The sequence below is a fragment of the Triticum dicoccoides genome, chromosome 6A (assembly GCF_002162155.2).
Source record: "Triticum dicoccoides isolate Atlit2015 ecotype Zavitan chromosome 6A, WEW_v2.0, whole genome shotgun sequence".
Taxonomy (NCBI): Eukaryota; Viridiplantae; Streptophyta; class Magnoliopsida; order Poales; family Poaceae; genus Triticum; species Triticum dicoccoides.
The window spans coordinates 625069207-625087485 of record NC_041390.1 but is presented as its reverse complement, the minus strand read 5'-3'; the positions used below and the strand labels follow the sequence as shown (position 1 = coordinate 625087485).

At 45.2% G+C, this 18279-nt stretch overlaps 1 long non-coding RNA gene across 1 annotated transcript; it reads right to left on the bottom strand.

The window, feature by feature from the left end:
- Positions 1 to 543: 543 nt before the first annotated feature.
- LOC119315369 lies at positions 544 to 15909 on the bottom strand. The gene is made up of 4 exons (XR_005152751.1): positions 15839 to 15909; positions 15658 to 15748; positions 9837 to 9839; positions 544 to 554 (listed from the first exon to the last, which is right to left on the bottom strand). It is a non-coding gene; the product is annotated as an uncharacterized LOC119315369 (long non-coding RNA).
- Positions 15910 to 18279: the final 2370 nt, after the last annotated feature.

Below are 18279 nucleotides of genomic sequence, written 5' to 3'. Positions count from 1 at the left end.
CGGCGTGGGCGAGGGCGACCGACGCAGGGAGGAGGGCCAGCGCGGGGGACGGCGGCGTGGGGGGGTCGACGACGGCGCGCGGGGGATTGAGGGAGGAGTGTGGAGTGTGTGAGTGAGTGAGTGAGCTGAGTGATGAGGCCGGGGGCGCGAGCGGGCCGGCCGGCGCGCGGGGGAGGGAGTGAGCTTAGCAGCAGTGCGGGTAATGGGCCAGCGCTCCTGCTAAGCCCACTAGCTGTAGCAACGGCGCACATCAGACGCTACAGCTAAGTGGCCTGCCGTTTTGGCCCTGCGGCCCGCGCCAACTAGCGCTGCTGCTATACAATAGCAGTCGCTCGTTTTGGCCGGTGCTACTGGTACATACCAGTAGAGTGGGCACCCAAAGAGGTGCTACTGCTAAAATTCTATGTATAATCATTTTCCTAGTAGTGGGAGCGGAGGCATTGATGTGTCGATGATGACTCGCGTTGTGGTTCCTCGAAGCGGAGAGGATGATGCAGCAAGTAGTGAAGTATTTCCCTCCGTTAAGAACCAAGGTATCGAACCAGAAGGAGGTCCTTGCAACACCACGTGTTCAGCCCCTACACAGAAGAAAACAAATCTCCACACCCAATGCGACCAAGGGGTTGTCAAGCCCTTGCCGGTAAGGTGAAAGATGAAATGTAGATGGGTTTTTGATGCAAAGTAAAATATGGTTCAGATCTGAAACATTTGGAACAAAAGCAAAAGAAAGCAATATCGAAAGCAATATGATGGAAACAAGACCCCGGGGGCCGTAGGATTCACTAGTGGCTTCTCTCAAGAAAAATAGCAAACGGTGGAAAACTTTTACTATTGGGCAATTGATAGAACTTCAAATAATCATGACGATATCCAGGAAATGATCTATATATAGGCATCACATCCAAGATTAGTAGACCGACTCCTGCCTACATCTACTACTATTACTCCACACATCGACTGCTATCCAGCATGCATCTAGTGTATTAAGTTCATGGAAAAACAGAGTAATGCAATAAGAACGATGACATGATGTAGATCAGATCTATTCATGTAGGAATAGACACGATCTTTTTCTCCTTAGTAGCAACAATCTACGCATGTCTTTCTGCCCTTTCTGTCACTGGGAAAGAACACCGCGGGATTGAACCCACTATCGAGCACCTCTTCCCATGGCAAGAAAAATCAATCTAGTTGGCCTAACTAAACCAAAGTTTCGTAGAAGAAATACAAGACTATATGAAATCAGGCAAATAAGAGATCAAAGAACTCAAATCACTTTCATGGATATAAAAAGATAGATCTGATCATAAACTCAAAGTTCATCGAATCCCAACAAACACACCACCAAAAAGAGCTACATCATATGGATCTCCAAGAGACCATTGTAATGAAGATCGAAGAGAGAGAGAGAGAAAGCCATCTAGCTACTTCCTACGGACCCTAAGGTCTACAATGGACTACTCACGCATCATCGGGGACGCACCAATGGACATGGTGAAACCCCTCAGATGGTGTCTAGATTGGATCTGGTGGTTTTGGAACTTGCGGCGGCTGGAATTGTTTTTCGTCGACTCCCCCGAGGGTTTCTGGATTTCTGAGAATTTATAGAGCTGAGAGGCGGTGGAACAGAGGCTGGAGTTAGACAACACCCCCAGGCCGCGCCTGGCCCCTATGGCGCAACCTGGTGTATGTTCCCCACCTCGGTCTCCATCGCCGGTACTTCTTCTGACCCATGGTTGTCTTTTGGCCCAAAAAAACCACAAAAAGTTTCACTGCGTTTGGACTCCATTTGATATAGATTTTCTATAAATCAAAAACAGGGCAGAAAACAGCAACTAGCACTTGGCACTATGTCAATAGGTTAGTACCAAAAGATGATATAAAGTTGATAGGAAATCATTCTAAAACATCCAAGATTGATCATATAATAGCATGGAACAATAAAAAATTATAGATACATTGGAGACGTATCAGCATCCCCAAGCTTAACTCCTACTCGTCCTCAAGTAGGGAAGTGATAAAAACATAATTTTTGATGTGGAATCCTGCCTATCATGCTCATCACAATAATTTTCTCTAATAGCATGGACATATGGACTTTTTATATGGTTCAAAGTAATGATCTAGTTTTGACATGAAAACATAAATACTCAAGCATATCAACAAACAATCATGTCTTTCAAAATATCAATGCTAAAGAAAGCTATCCCTAGCCCATCATGCTCAATCATTGATCCATGCATATAACATATCCGTGTATTAGCTTATCCAAAGCACAAGCATGACTATAGTGCCCCCAGTTGGTGCCTTTTAAGAGAGGATGGAGACTCAAGAAAAATAAAAATTGCATAAAAGTAAATAGATAGGCCCTTCGCAGAGGGAAGCATTGATTTGCTTTATGTGCCAGAGCTCTTTATTTGAAAATTTGAGAGATAAAAATTATTTTGGGAGGTATGCTTTTCTGCCAACAAGAACGGTTAAGAGTGTTTCATCATCTTCCATGCTAAGTACACCATAGGTGGTTCCCAACAAAAAATAAATTTATACTCCCCTTCATTAAGGTATTGTTCCTTTCCGAGAGAGTTTTTTGTTATTCTTTTTACACCATTCAAACACAAGCCATGGCTAGCCGGATTCATAGGTGCCTTCCATACCAACACTTTCCAAGGAATTTTTTTTGTATTTTTGCAATTCGGGATGGGCATCCCTATTACCAACCAATCTCTTGTGCAATGACAAGTGAGAACACTCATCGTGAGAATGACACACTTAGCATGGGAAGATAACAAGCACCCCCTTCCGCCTCATGAGCGGTACGGGAACACAAAAATAGAAGTTTATTTCAAAATTTCAAGATGGCACACGCAAATTTACTTGGAACGGTTTAGAAATACTGCATATAGGTAGGTATGGTGGACACTCATGACAAATACTGGTTTAAGGATTTTGGATGCACAAGTAGTATCTCTACTTAGTACAAGTGAAGGCTAGCATGGGATTGAGAAGGCGGCCAACTAAAAAGCGAAAATATCATACCCAAGCCTCAAGCCAAACTAACAATGAAAATATGCATACAAGGAGGATGTAATTTCATAGCATGACTATTGACTTTAATGTGCTTGCATAGGGAATCACAAACCTTAACACGAATATTCTTACTAAAGCATAATTACCCACTAACATGGCATCACATATTATCGTTCTCATATCTCAAAACCATTATTAAGAACCAAATTTATTTTGTCCAACCGTCTTCATGAAAGTTTTTATCTATATCCTTCTTGGATATCTATCACTTTTGGACTATTGATCATGTTGCTTTTGTAAGCTCCAACAAATCTGAGTGAAGAACATGAGCATAAATTTCTATCTCTCAAAAAAGTATAAGTGAAGCAAGAGAGACTTTCTACAAAATTTCAGAAACTCTCAAATAAATCTAAGTGAAGCATGAGATCTTTTCTTCAAAAATAACTAAGCACACCATGCTCAAAAAGAAATAAGTGAAGCATATGAGCAAATTCCTAAGCTCAAAAAATTTAAGTGAAGCATATGAGCCATTCTAATAAACTAAAACCACTTTGGCTCTCTCAAGACAAGTGTGTACAACAAGGATTCATGACTTTGATCTAACATCAAGGAAAGAAAAAATTCAAACCAAACAAGACGGTCCAAGCAAGACACAAGGTTGCGCACTTTACCCACACTATGGAGCACTGACCCCATGATCCCATTCGGGTGGACCAGCATTGCTCCAACGAAACCTGCCTGACTCGTGACTCTCCCATCGTACCACCGGCAATCACACTCCCCCTTGGAGTCAAGCCTAGGGTGGCCCTGTGTCCTCATGACACCTGCCACCGCCGTGGCCAAACTACTATCCCAAACGGCGATGCCAGCAAACAACTCAACTGGGCTCACAGGGTTATCGTTGTCTACCTGATCAGGGCAACACACACACATAACCCTACCTCTTTGGAGGTATCAGTGAAAGAGCATGGAGCCAGACCAAGTCAAGGTCGTCCCATACCGGTGAATGTGGCTGCACGGGTAAGCCCGGACAGGTGACTCATGATCAACCAACTAAGTTTCACTTATCCAGCATGTTGTTTCATCAAGTAAACTTAGTTGGTCACATTAAGCATTTAAAATAAATTGTTATGAATTGACTATGTTAATTAAATGCAAGAGAATGCATATGAATTATGCAATGCTATAACATGCTCCATAACATGGATGTCCTGGCTTGCCTTGATCTGTTGGGTGGTTCAGTAACTCTTGGTCTTCAAATCCACAAGTTTCTCCTTCTGAAAATATTTTTAAATCATAAAAGAAAATGTCACATAACACTATTTATATCACCAGAAATTCTATGAATGTGAGAAAAATACCAAACTTGGTGGAAAAATAAAGAATTTGATTATGAACCCAATGTAAAATGAATCAAGTCATTTGGACCTTTCTGTTAAAAGTTATTCATGGTCAAACTTGCTGGTCAAATCAGTTAATAAAAATCAAATTTGAATTAACCAGAATGGGCCACGTCGAAGGCGTATTGGCCGAATACGCCTCCACTTATTGCTTCGGTAAGTGGCTGACAGTGGGCCTCCTTCGTTTAAAACAGAGGGGGAAGGAAGAGAGCAGAGGGGAGGCGGCTCACCGGTGGCAGTTGCTGGCGATCCCGACGGCGGAGGGACTCAGAGAGGGCTGGGATGGATAGAGCTCGGAGAGGTGGTTCACCCTGTACCCGCAGCTTGACCGGAGGTGGACGAACGACATCGCCCCTTCTTCTTCGGTGGGCAGCAACTGCGGTGGTCGGCGAATCCGAGCACTCCGGCAACAATTTGCCTAGATGAGGGGTCGGGAAGCACCACCGGACTTCACTGATCATGACGGAGGGCTTGGTTGCGGCAGAGGAGAGATGGAGAGGGTTGGCGATGGAGAGGGGGTCTACGGCGGAGCTCTGGCTAAGCTCGAGGCCAAAGGCCTCTCTGCCTCGATTCTTCACTGCTAGCTATCGATATGAGGAAGGAGTGGAGTGAGGAGCTAGGCAGCGCGGGGCATGGCTATTTATAGCCAGGAGGAGGCGAGCGGCGATCTCTCCCGAAGCGGCTCGATGCGGGCCATGGCGCCGGCGACGTACACCGTGCTGGTTGGCTGCTTGCGGGCGAGAGGACTTGAGCTAGCAGGCGCATTGAATCCTGGAAGTGATCACTCAGGGGGAAGACGACGGCGAGATCTCCACTGTGACCGCACGGGTGGCACAGTGCAGCGATGGCATGGTGGCCAGCGAGGACTTCTCCGGCGCATGCAAGGGTTCCAGAAGGCCTAGGTGTCAATGAGGAACGAAGTTGGCATGCTTAGACAATGCAACGCTACGCGAGCGATCATCTTCGACGCAACCCGAGCCCTGCGCCGCGCAGAGCGTGGCGACAAGCATGCCAGCACCGTGCTCACCACGGTAGCTCATGTCTAGGGGTCATGTTAGACTGGCAAAAATTGTCTAGCAAGTCGACCATCGAACCCTCAGATCACCTACAGCCTTGGTTTGGCTAGATTCAAATAGGGATGAGAGGTAGGGTCACCAACAGTTTCTGATAGAGAACTTGGGGAGGTTCTGGAGCATAGATGAGGTGGAGATGGAGCGAAAGGAGGTGTCTGGAGTACTACTCATTGGAAGAACTAAAGACTGGCCAAATTTGAGGTGGTTTGGGCAAGACTTGAGGGTGGTTCATGTAGAAGCTGCAATTCTGGTTTGAAACTAAGATTTGAAATACAGCTCACATGAATGATCTTTATAAGCTGAAACTTGGTGGAGGGAGGTTGTTTGGAGTTGTCCTCATGCTGTAAAAATTTGGTAGCAATTGGTCAACCCTAACATGCACTTCCTTCACAAAGGTTCATTCTGACCAGGAGATAAAATGAATTATTTTGCAAAATAATTGAACTAGACCATGGGAATGTTTTTGAATATTGATCCAAGATATGATCCAAGGGATTTTTGAGAATTGTTTGAGAATTTTATGAGCATCCAAGCTATAGGTTGCTTCACAACCCATGCCAATGCCCTAAATTCTCAAATAAAAGAAAATAGCTTTTGAAAATAATTTAAATTGAGATTTGATCACATGAGGTACTTGGCAAGGTTTAGGCAAGATGATGAGGCTTGGAATCATTTGAGGAAGATTTAAGGATGACCAAGTCCAAGTGAAAAGGTTCAAAATCCATTCAAATTCAAATAAAGTCAAGAAAACTTTGAAACGAAAAGGTTGTCAAAATCTGGGTGTCACAAACCTACCCCCTTTAGGATGAATCTCGTCCTTGAGATTCAGTTGCTCAGGGAACAAATAGGGATATGCGGATCTTAGGAAATCTTCTCTCTCCCATGTAGCCTCTTCTTCCGTGTGGTGTTCCCCCAACACCTTATAGAACTTTATCACCTTACTCCTTGTGGTTCTTTCCATCACATCCAAAATCTTAACAGGCTGCTCTTCATATGTCAAGTCCTTAGCCAATTCTAATTCACTCATATCTGCCCTGTTTGGCTAGGGGTGCAATGCATTTCCTCAACTGTGAGATGTGAAAGACATCATGCACGTCCGACAGTGCTGGTGCAAATTCCAATTGGTATGCGACTCTGCCCTTCCTAGCAATCACTGGGAAAGGACCAATGTACCATGGGGCTAACCTTCCCCGGGTACCAAACCTCTTCACTCCCTTCATTGGAGTCACTCTCAGATAAGCATAGTATCCAGGTTCGAAGGTTACTTCCCGATGCTTCGGGTCGTAATAACTCTTCTGTCGGGACTTGGCTGCTCGCAGGCGCTCTTGAATGTCTTTGACGTGTCTTTCAGCCTCGAGCATTAGGTCCGTACCAAAAATGCGACTGTCTCCTGTTTGAGACTAGTTTAACGGTGTGCGGCACTTCCGTCCATACAATGCCTCAAAAGGCGACATCTTGAGACTGGCCTGATAGCTGTTGTTGTAGGGGAATTCCACATACGGCAGACTATCCTCCCACTTGGGTCCATGAGAGAGAGCACATGACCGAAGCATATCTTCCAAGGTTTGATTTACTAGCTCGGTCTGTCCATCCGTTTGCGGATGATATGCTGTGTTGTGTTTCAACATGGTGCCCAATGCTTGATGTAACCGATGCCAGAATGCTGAGGTAAATAGGGAACCTCTATCTGAAGTGATAGACTTGGGTACCCCATGTGGACTTACAATCCGGGACATGTAGAGTTGCGCCAGTTGGTTCGCGTTGTAACTGGTCTTCACCGGAATGAAATGTGCCACTTTTCTGAGTGTGTCTACAATGACCCAGATGGCATCATTGCCTCTCGTGGACTTGGGTAGTCCAACAATAAAATACATACATATGTCGTCCCATTTCCATTGAGGAACTGGTAACGGTTGCAGCAACCCAGCTGGTTTCTGGTGTTCTGCCTTGACCTTGTTGCAAATATTGCAACAGGCGACATAGTATTCGATATCCTTCTTCATTCCTGGCCACCAAAATGTCTCTTTTAAGTCTCGGTACATCTTGGTACCTCCCGGGTGAATCGCGTAGGCGGACTCATGTGCTTCCTTAAGTATCTGCTGCCTCAAGTTGTTCTATTCTGGCACACAAATCCGTTTCTCGAACCACTACGTTCCTTGTTCATCTTCACGGAAGGACTTGGCCTTCCCCTGCCTAATCAACTCCTTGATTTCCCGTATTCCTTCATTTGACTTTTGTGCCTCTTGAATTTCCTCCATCAGCGTTGGCATAATTTCCAACTTGTCCGGGGTCATTGGACCACATAGCACCAGATTGAGCTTACCAAATTCTTCTTGTAAGCTTCGGTGAATACCCTTAACTAGTGCATTAACAACGGCTTGCTTCCTGCTTAAGGCATCTGCGACTACATTCGCCTTCCCCGGATGGTAGTTGATGCCAACATCATAGTCCTTGAGGAGCTCAAGCCATCTTCGTTGCCTGAGGTTCAAATCTGGTTGCGTGAAAATATACTTAAGACTCTTGTGGTCTGTGTATATTTCACATCTTTGCCCAATAAGATAGTGCCTCCAAATCTTCAGGGCATGAGCTACTGCGGCTAGCTCCAAGTCATGAGTGGGGTAATTCTCCTCATGAGGTCGTAGTTGTTGTGAGGCATAAGGCACAACCTTCCCTTCTTGCATAAGTACACAACCAATCCCACGCCTGGATGCATCACAGTAGATGTCAAAACTTTTGTGAATGTCGGGGAGGATCAAGACAGGGGCTGTGGTCAGCCTCATCTTCAACTCCTTGAAACTGTCATCACACTCGGCTGTCCAGACAAACTTCTAGTTCTTCTTCACCAACTCTGTCATTGGCTTCGCTATCTTCGAAAAGCCTTCAATGAAGCGGCGGTAGTAACCTAATAATCCCAGGAAACTACGAACTTCAGTTACCATGGCTGGTGTTTTCCAGTTCAAGACCACGGTAACCTTACTGGGATCTACAGCTATTCCTTTCTCCGGTAGAATATGCCCAAGGAATCCCACTTCTTTAAGCCAAAATTCGCACTTACTGAATTTGGCATACAACCGATGGGTTCTCAACCTTTCCAAGACAGCTCTGAGATGTTGCTTATGCTCCTCTTCATCCTTAGAGTATATTAGTATATCATCGATGAAGACCACCACGAACTTATCCAGGAAGTCCATGAATACTTTGTTCATCATACTCATGAATTAGGCTGGAGCATTTGTTAATCCAAATGCCATGACTATAAATTTGTACAGTCCATACCGAGTAGTGAACGCTGTCTTGGGGATATCATCTTTTCGGATCTTTAGTTGATGATATCCCGTTCTGAGGTCGATTCTTGAAAATACTCGTGCTCCATTCAATTGGTTGAATAAGTCATCAATTCGCGGGAGCGGATACTTGTTCTTGATGGTGACCTCATTAAGTTGTCAATAGTCTACGCACATCCATAGACTCCCATCTTTCTTCTTGACAAATAGCACTGGTGATCCCCATGGTGAAATGCTGGGACGAATGTATCCTTTATGCAACAACTCGTCCAGATGCTTCTTTAGTTATGCCAGCTCTGGGCCTGGCATACGATAATATTTCTTGTATATTGGAGCCGTGCCAGGAACTACCTCGATGGCAAACTCCAACTCTCGATCTGGCGGCATTCCTGGTAATTCTTCCGGGAACACATCCGAAAATTCACAAACCACCGGAATCAAGTTCATGTCCATAGCGGTGGTATGATATGCCATGCCCTTTCTTGTTATCAACCTGCTAGCTAAAAATTGAACTGTTTGTCCGGCTGGGTTCACCAATGTCACCGTTCGAGTGGCACAGTTGATGCACACTTGTTGCGGGGTCAACCAGTCCATCCCTAGGATTACATCTAATCCTAGGGAATCTATTGCAACAAGAGTGGCGGGGAAGTTGACTCCATGTATCGTAATTTCCAGATCCTTATATACTATATTTGTTCTGAGCATGGAGCCAGGGGATTGTACCACCATGAACTTTTCCAAAAACGAGGGAGAAAATTTGTGCAAGGTGGCAAAATTCCACAAAATAAAGGAGTGGGAAGCCCTAGAATGAAATAAAATTACGACAGGTATGTTATTGACAGAAAACATACCAAGGACAATATTTGGAGCTTCGCAGACTTCTTCGATAGAGATGTGGTGGACGCATCCGTGGTTGAAGTTGTGGTTGGGGCGGCGTCCAAGGTGATTGACTTGCAGCTTGTGGTTTGCCGACTGCTTCCCAGTATCAGTAGGGCACTGCTTGGCATAGTGCCCACTCTGGCCACAAGTGAAATAGGTGTTGTTGCGGTGACAGTCTTCTATGACTGGTTGTTTGCCAAAGGTCTTGCTCTGGTTGCCCACCTTGTTGTTGTTGCCACCGTTGTTCCATACAGGCTTGTTCTCAGATGGACCTGGTTGCTAGCTACGCAGCTTCTGCACATACAGCTCTTTGTAGTCCTTTTTGGGCTCGAACTTCCTCTTGCGATCATCATTCCCAGACTTGTGCTCACGTTCAGCAATGAAGGCCTTATCCACCAAGGTCTGGAAATTAGGGAAGTCTAGCATGCACAGTTGGTAACGGAGGGTATGATTGAGTCCTCTGAGGAACCGGTCTATTTTCCTCTCTTCGGTGGCCACATCGTGAGTGGAGTACCGGGCCAAGTTGTTAAACTTGTTTAGGTACTCTCCCACTGTCATGTTTCCTTGGGTGAGAGCCAAGAATTCTCTCTGCTTTACTTTCATGATACCCGTGGGGATATGGTACTTGCGGAACAATTCCTTGAATTTCTCCCAGGAGATCTCTTCTCCAACAGGCCACATCAGTTTGGTGTTATCCCACCAGATGGCTGCTGGTCCTTCAAGATAGTGGTTGACAAATGGGAATTTTTCAGCTTCATCATAGCGAGCAATATCCAGTTTCTTTTCCATAGTCCTTAACCAGTCATCAGCCTCAATGGGATCCACAGCCTGACCAAAGGTAGGTGATTTTGTACGCTGGGAGTCAGACAGTTTGGAATGCACCCCATTGCCATTGTTCTGACCTACCATCACTTGCATACTCTTGAGGAATTCCATAAGGTCTTGGTTTCTCTTCTCCTCAAACATTCTCATTATTTGATCTGTGGTAGGTGCTTGAGGTGGTGGAGGTGGTAAGTCTTCGGGCGGTTGCCCTGCCTGCCTGGCTGAGCGACAGACTGGGTTTCCATCACTGCTTTGACTGCTACTTCCTCTCTTCATCTAAAATTTTGTTCCCAAAGCAAATACTGTATCGATGAGCAAAATCCATAGGGGAAAATAGAGTTATATGACACCAAAGGAAAATATTATAAAAAAGTTGAATAAAAGAAACAAAATAATTATACTAGGTAACCCATAATTTTACATGGCAAGCTTGTAGTGGATATCATGGTAGACTGCTCATACGGCAGTTGACAGATGCAAGGATGCATGCATACTACTCAAACTCCAGTCTAGTGGCGTCGATGGCACAAACATTGCTCCTCTGAAGAGTCATCATCATCAGATCCTGAGTCTGAGTCAGAACTGATGATGTGAGTCACCGGGTAAAAGGAGACACGACGACGCTGACGAGACGTCTCTCCTTCTGCGGGAGAAAGGGCACGTAGCCTCAGCATGGGCGGTGCAGGAGTGGCTAAGAGTGAGGCCCACTCAGCTGGGTTCTCACGTCGGCTACCAGATGATAAGCCTGATGGCCTAGAAGAACTAGAGGTACTAAACATATGCGGGGGTGGAACTGGTGGTGGATACACAGGTGGAACTGGAGGAGGAGGAGGTGCTAGAGTCACTGCTGCAAGTGCCTCCTGAACATGACACATCTTCTCAGCCAAAGCAATGATCATGCGGTAACTGGCATTTACGTACTGAGCTATAATGCCAGCAGTATGATCAACCACCGGATCAATAGGTGAGAAAATGACTCGCACTGTCGTAGGTGACATGGTGGGATAGTGGAAGAAACATGGGTGGGTCTGCATCTGGACCTCATGAAAGCGTAAATATGTGATAGCCTCCATGGCAGCAAACTGGATCGCCAACTCCGGGGTAGAAGCCACTTCACCCTTGGAAGAGCATGAAGAGCTTCCGATGTCTGAAGTCGCGGTTAGGTAAGCCACTGCATGGTACTCGTACACTGACTCCGCCAACTGCTCCTGAAACACCTGATACACTGGGTCTTCACCGTTGGGATATAGTCGAAGCCAGACGCAGTGAAGTAGAGCTGGAAATGTGTGGGGAACTGGCTCATAGGTGAAATGATATGGAACTGGTGTCATCTACACTCACCATGAAAAGAGTTAGTAATATAATGAATCATGACGCATGATATGCACCAATCAAATGCAGCAAGCAATATGCATACTCAAAGCCTATACTAATTGTCGTCCTAGCATGGGTTTAACTAGGGTGTCCTACAGTTAGCGTTGCTCTGATACCAAGCATTGTGGCACCCCGGCTCAGAGAACCGGTTTACCAGTGTTTCCGACCCAGAATCAAGTCTTCTGGAAACACTCAACAACTTGGGAACAGAACATAGCTGAACTTTTATTAATAATAGTAGGGTACAAGCTTATGTTACTTGATCCTTGAGGCCAGAGCACATCAAGTGCTGAGACAATATCTACATTATTTATCTAACATGATAGGGCCTCGGCATAACTTTGAGATACTACAACGGAATACTAATGCGTAGCAGAACATGGTAGCGACTCCATCCACAGGGACACTGCTGTGGACACATCCTAGACATCGCAACACGGACCTTCGAGACCTCCGTCTCAAGCTTCTCCTGCATCTGGCATGATACGCCAGGTGAGTACTTTGAATGTACTCGCAAGCACATGACAACCAAAAATGCAGCAAACAATAGCATGGCAATGAGAATGATCAATATTAAGTAATTCACTTACTGTTGATAACTTACTCATATCCGGGTTGTCTCACAACCCTCGGAATACTCGATCACAATGAGTACTTCCGCTCATAAGACAAGTTCTTCCATCATTACAATGATTATTACGGTTAGCATGGTTGATCACCTAGTGAGGCCTGGACGGGCTGTCCAATACTATGGACGCGGCTATTCGAATAGATTTGACACTCTGCAGAGGTTGCGCACTTTACCCACACTATGGAGCACTGACCTCATGATCCCATTCGGGTGGACCAGTGATGTGTCGTGGATGATGACTCGCGTTGTGGTTCCTCGAAGCGGAGAGGATGATGTAGCAAGCGGAGAAGTACTTCCCTTAGTTAAGAACCAAGCTAAATCATAAAAGAATATGTCACATAACAGTGTTTATATCACCAGAAATTCTATGAATGTGAGAAAAATACCAAACTTGGTGGAAAAATAAAGAATTTGATTATGAACCCAATGCAAAATGAATCAGATCATTTGGACCTTTCTGTTAAAAGTTATTCATGGTCAAACTTGCTGGTCAAATCAGTTAATAAAAATAAAATTTGAATTAACCAGAATGGGCCACGTTGAAGGTGTATTGGCCCAATACGCCTCCACTTACTGATTTGGTAAGTGGTTGACAGTGGGCCTCCTTCATTTAAAATAGAGGGGGAAGGAAGAGAGCATAGGGGAGGCGGCTCACCGGCGGCGGTTGCCGGCGATCCCGATGGCGGAGGGACTCAAAGAGGGCTGGTATGGATAGAGCTCGGAGCGGTGGTTCACCCTGTACCCGTAGCTTGACCGGAGGTGGACGAACGGCATCACCCCCTTCTTCTCCGGTAGGCAGCAGCTGCGGTGGTCGGCGAATCCGAGCACTCCGGCAACAATTCGCCTAGATGAGGGGTCGGGAAGCACCACCGGACTTCACTGATCACTAAGGAGGGCTTGGCTATGGTGGAGGAGAGATGGAGAGGTCTAGCAATAGACAGGGGGGTCTCCGGGCGGAGCTCTGGCTGAGCTCGAGGCCAGAGGCCTCTCTGCCTCGATTCTTCATTGCTAGCTATCGATATGAGGGAGGAGTGGAGTGAGGAGCTAGGCAGCACGGGGCATGGCTATTTATAGCTGGGAGGAGGCGAGCGGCGATCTCTCCTGACACTACAAGAAATATGTCAACTTGTGACCACCACTATTGGTCACTGAAAGGTCACAAATTTCCATTTGTGACCTTTTTGTGACCAAAAACAGAAGGTCAAAAGCTGGCGGTCGTAAACTGACTATAGCGACCTTCTCTGTGAGAAGGTCGTGGATGTTTACGACCAAAATATTCCTACTGTGGCATTTTGGTCACTAGCAGCCTCCCCAAGCCACGTAGGCATCCAGCGTGGCAAGCTGATGTGGCACAGGATTCAGCCCGGTCCAATTCGGTTTTCCACATGGGCCTAGCCCAACAATTCGGCCTATTTGTGTTTTTTTCTCATATTAATTTTGGCTAGGTAGATGGGCCAAGCCCAACAATTAAGCCTTATCATTTTGGGGCCGTGGCCTTTTTCTGGTAGAAAGTTTTAGTTTTTTTGTAATATAAAAAAGGTTCACTAGTCAAATGGGTCCCAGATGTCATGTTTAGGTATGTGGGTCCCAACTAGCAAGTTCTTATTCTTCATATTTCAATTTAACAGTAAATAAATAACCAGTATTTAAATTGGCACAAACAAAACACACACATAATACTCCAAATATTATCAGCCAGATTCAGTACAGAGCTCCTATTGTACAAATAACATATACTTTACAAGCTCTACACATTATAAGCTCTAACATATACAAGCTCTACAAGCTCTACACGTGATACATTTACAAGCTCTATACATATACAAGCTCTATAAGCTCTACACTCTCTATAAGCTCTACAAGCTCTACAAGCTGCCCTGGTGTTAACCCTGGTGCTCTTCAATCTTCTTCAACATGGAGCTCCTTCGGTAGCGAGCACAAACTGGGCACCTGCATCATCACAGGAAGGCAATTTTAGATCATAAAAACGAATGTTCCAAGCACAGTTTAGAGGAAAGAACCAAGTAAATTTGCCCTCAATCATACAAACAAAGTTTAGAGAAAACCAAACATGAACAAGCACTTATTATGCAGTTTTTAAAGTTTTTAATACATTTATTTTCTATTAGCAAAACTGAATATTCTACTTCCTGATTGATGGCTGCATAGTCCAGCTAGCTACACCAGCTTGCTCTCATGCAAAAATTAGAAAGAAAAAAATAATAACAAATAAATCAACACTGATTTCTCTAACACATACAGTAACTTGCTGATATAACTTGTATAACTTGTATATTTGTCGATGGAAAACGGGATGCAAAATCATGTTTCAGTCTAGATCAATCTATCATGAGAAAACATGTATAACTCCCACTAGAATTTTTTAATGCAGTTGCGAATTATCCTGAAAACTTGTGCACTTAATGATGGTTAGATCCATCTTACAGAATAGTCAGCTTCCAATATAAGTTAGGTACAGAATAGAATGTATAAGCACAAAGTAAGATAGGCCATGCATCAAACACAGAATACTTTTGAGCCGTTCACTGTCATGTACTACTACCTAACTGGCTAACTCAGCAGCTGTGACTGATGGTACACTGCACCAAGTTCCATAATGAATTCCATAACGAGTAGCATCAGTAGCAGCAGTGCAAGAGTAGCAGCAGCAGTGAGTAGCTGCGGCATCTGGCGAGCAGCAGCAGTATGCACAGGAGCAGCGGCAACAGTATGCGAGCGAGGGGGCTACATGCAAATAGGAAAGCACCAAGATTGGTTTCTGTACTCACAATAGCATTGTTGGCCTGTGATAAGGAACTATTAAGTAACTTGAGATGCCTTTATATCAGTTCTGTGAAGCAAATCTACATATCATAATTCTAGAATGGGCGCACCCAGTTGCTCACAAGTAGATTCAAACCCAACTTGTAATGCAATGATGTTTCTTGTACAGTATTACTATAGTTACCTAAATTGCCACGGGAATACTGACAGCAGAAACAGGGGAACAAGAAGTAAGTTAAATTAGAGCTAGCGGTTCCAAACAATCACTAAAAACAGCAGCAAAAGCAGACACAGGATGGTGCTTTTAGTTTACTTGATTCATCATACTGTAAGAGTTGACACAACAGGAGCATCACAATGTAGTGCACAAGTTGATTGATCACCTTGAAGTCCTGGGCAATCTCCCTAACAAGCCTCTGGAATGGAAGCTTCCTGATGAGCAGCTCCGTGCTCTTCTGGTACTTGTGGATCTCACTGCAAAGTCAAGCACAAAATTTACTCATTTGAGAATACTTCAAAACAAACTATAACACATGCTAGAATAGGTTGGAAGATTTTACACACCGAAGAGCAACAGTTCCAGGGCGGTAACGGTGAGGCTTCTTCATTCCTCCAGTTGTGGGAGCAGACTTACGGGCAGCCTGTCAAAAAGCAAAGTAGAGCACATGGTCAAATTAACAATAATACCATGATAGTCCATATACTTCAGTAGGATATCTGGTCATAAGCTGGCAATGAAGGTTGAGGTTCAAATTATACCCAGTTCAATTTACCTACACCATAAATAAAGACATGGCATAGGTAAACTATCAATATTGCAGTCACAAACCTTGGTGGCTAGCTGCTTCCTAGGAGCCTTTCCTCTAGTGGACTTACGAGTAGTCTGCTTAGTACGATCCATGAGCAAAACCTTGGTTTACCTGAAGCAAAAAAACATAGTCAATTCTATAAATTGAATATCACAATAACACAACTATAGTCTTCTCATAACCAGTAAATTGTGCCTGGCACCTTGTTGCTAGCAAATCCATTCAATAACTATAGAGTCCCAACAATCATCAGCCTAGAATACCTACCAAAATTTTGTACATCAAAAACTAACAACATCATACAACACAGCTATACACCCCTTCAGATAGAAAGCAATGTATTTCTAACTAAAACTTTTCATTCAAAAGATCAGACCCAAGATAGAATTCCACTTCAGATGAAAGTCCTGATCTACCTTTAGCATAGTTTGTTCACTCGAAAGACACATATAAATATGACACACTAAAAAACTACAGCCTAGTACTTTTTTTAACACTAAAGAAAACAAGGCTACCATGATCGCCTAATTTTGCAAACAGAAGCAAGAAAAGAAATAGCAGTCCACTGATAAAAATATGCTTCCTAGTTATCACATGTAATGGTTGAACATCAACTTCACATAGTTATGTGCATATGATTTTAGTAATTAGCTAACTAGCAAGTTGATACAATTTAGATACAATAAATGTGAATGTGCATGTACTAAGAAGCCAAGAACACTGAAGAATTTACTGAATGTGCATGTACTGCGACTAGTATGTGTGTCTATCTACAAGTGATAGTAGTAGCTAATATGTGCAATCCAGATGTATAGCACGAGGACACGGTCCCAGTCCTAGCTAGCGCTATCGGAATCTGCCCAGAATTGCTCCCTGCCCCGAACCAATCTGGCAATTGTGCTATCTACTGTAACTAATAGCACACCAAAACACGATTCAGACACGCACCTGGATTCTGGAACTCCTGACGGCGCGGTCCGAGCCGGCAATGGGCACGGAGAAAGCCACCTGCAAAGAGTGAGGGAAAATGTGAGAACACGGAAGCCGTCGCCCAGGAGCGGTACGGGGTCGGCGCGGACGTACCTGGGACGACCTCGCGGACGAAGACGGTGATGTGCGGCGCGGAGGAGGAGGAGTGGTCGAGCGGGACGGTGAAGCGGTGGTCGCGGAGGCTGAGGTCCGGCACCACGTACCACGGCCCGGCCTGGTGCGGCGCGGGCGCGGCCGCGGTCGCGGCGGCGCTGGCGGCCTGCGAGGACGACGACATGGACATCCTCGTTGGGATCCGGTGGCGCGGGAAGCGGAGGCCAGGATGTAGTCGTCCCTGTTGACGAGGATGGAGCGCTCGGGCGTGGCGGATCTGGCCCCATTCCCGTCGACGAAGTCGGATCTCCTGGCGGCGGCCTCGGCGGAGTAGGAACCGGGGCGAGGGAGGAGGAGGGAGGTGGTGGCGGCGATCTGGAAGGGGAGGGGAGCAGGCAGCTGGGGCGAGGAGGGAGGGAGGAGGATTGGATCTGGCATCGGGAGAGGGGTTCCGGTTGAGGATGGATCAATGGATGTGGGATCTTGGCGGAGGGGAAGGAGGAAGGAGCAGAGCACGGCGATCTTGCCGGAGGGGAAGGAGGGAGGAGTAGATCACGACGATCTTGCCGGAGGGGAAGGAGGGAGGGGAAGGATGGATCTGCCAGGGGAGGGGCGGGTGGCGGCGAGGGGAGGGATCTGCGAGCGCTAGGGTTAGCTGAGAGAGCGGAGGGGTGGATGGACGGACGGATGGATGGATGGGTGGACAGATGTTTGCCATGTCACTGATCCATGCCACATCTGGTTCCACCAATCAGAATTAAGCATTTTTGGTTTTTCCTCTTATAGTTTGTACCCTCTTATTCAGGCAAACATTTAACCTCTTATAGGTAGTTCAAATAAACCAATATTTTGTACATGTGTGTATTTAGGCATGACAAACAATGTTGATTTGGGAGGTTTTCATTTTCTTTGCTCAAAGAACCATTTTTCATTTTCTGAGTGACCAAATGTGTTTTTTTTGTGAAGGACCTACCATATGTTTCTTGCCAAATTGGACTAAATCATTTTTCTAAAATACTAGGCCATATTTAATGCACATTTGACCAAATGGTTGGGTGTAAAAAGTTTTGATCCACCTCTCATGAAAAAGACAAATTTTCACCGATTCAGCTG